The sequence below is a fragment of the Puma concolor genome, chromosome C1 (assembly GCF_028749965.1).
Source record: "Puma concolor isolate L17-30 chromosome C1, mPumCon1.1.hap2, whole genome shotgun sequence".
In the NCBI taxonomy this organism is placed as follows: Eukaryota; Metazoa; Chordata; class Mammalia; order Carnivora; family Felidae; genus Puma; species Puma concolor.
This window is the reverse complement of record NC_141674.1, coordinates 44,526,683-44,528,322: the sequence shown is the minus strand read 5'-3', so window position 1 is coordinate 44,528,322 and position 1,640 is coordinate 44,526,683.

Here is a 1,640-nt window from a genome sequence, read left to right as displayed (position 1 = left end):
ACTGAGTTGTCTTTGCACCTTTGTTGAAAGTCCGTTGTCCATTGGTGTGTGGGGCTGTTTCTACATTCTCTGTTCCTTTCATCTGTCTATCTTGACACCAATTTCACACTATGGAATAAGGTAATGTTATTCCCCCAGATTTGTTCCTCTTTTTCCAAGTTGTTTTGGCTATTTTACATCTTTTGTATTTCCATATGTTTTAGGATCAGTTTGTCAATTTAAAAACAATTACCGAGATTTTGATTGCTATTGCATTGAATCTACAGATCAACTTGGGAGGAACTGATATCTTAGCAATATTGAGTCTTTTGATCCATGAACATGGTATAGCTCTCCTTTATTTAAGTCTTCTTTAATTTCTCTTGGCAGTATTTTATAGTTTTCAGTGTAAACATATGTATGTTTTTTGTCAAATTTATACCTAAATATTTCATAGTTTTGAGACTATTATAAATGGCATTTTAGCTTTTCAATTGTTGGTAACCACTAATATATAGAAATATTTGCTTTTAGGGCACCTGGGTGGCTCAGTCAGTTGAGCGTCTTGCTTCAGCTCAGGTCATGATCTCACAGTTTGTGGGTTTGAGCCCTGCGTCGGGCTCTGTGCTGACAGCTTAGAGCCTGGAGCCTGCTTCAAATTCTGTGTCTCCCTCTCTCTCTGCTCCTCCCCCTCTTCATGCTCTGTCTCTCTCTCTCCTTCAAAAATAAATAAAAACATTTAAAAAAATTTAAAAGAGAAATATTTGGTTTTGATATGTTGATTTTATTTCCTGAAAACTTGCAAAGCTGACTTATTAGATCTCGTCCACATGTATTTTGGCTCATCAAAATACTCATAGTATTTTTTTTTTCACATAGGCAACATGTCTGTGCATAAAGACAGTTTTACTTCTTCTAAAACAGTCATTTTGACTTAAATGAGAAAGTAACTGCTTTTTATAATATACTCACACTCTGAAGAGTGGAGTTTTGTGGCTGAGGCAGTGGTGTCCCAGCCTCCTTTTTTTCTAGGGACAACACGCTCCTGCCATCCTACACAATCTCTCACTGACACAAAACAGTGAGGGAAGAAGATGGCATTGTGAACAGCCCCACAGATCCATCTATAGGCTAGACTGGTGTGCTCACAAGGCTGAACTCTAAGGGTGAAATCGATTGTTCCCAATGGCTGCACCTTGCCTGGAGGCCAGCAGCCTCCTCATACGTAGCATTAGGCCCTGCTGAGCTTCCAGAAGCATCCTGGGATGGAGATGGAGAGCATCAGAAGGGGGCCTAGAGCTGTCTTATGACATATACTATACTTTTCCACCTCTTTTTGGATTTTAATAATCAGGGAGTCAAGCAATTTGACTTTAGAAGAGGTTCCAAGAGTGTCAACCACATTCCCCCCCATTAGTCCATCTGCTGTCTGGCTCCCATGTTCATGTCACTGGCTAGTTTGAATTCTCAGCATAACTGATCTTTCATAGCAAAAAGTATCTGGCCCCAGCTGTCCCAGCAGACCATGTGACCTCCAGGTAGATGTCTCCAGCAAAACCATTCCCATTATATCCTTCCCCTCCAGGCATTCCCATGTGTCCTTTCTCCAAGACCCGCCCCCCCCCCCCCCAGATTCCCACTCCTATCCTCCCATCCCCAAA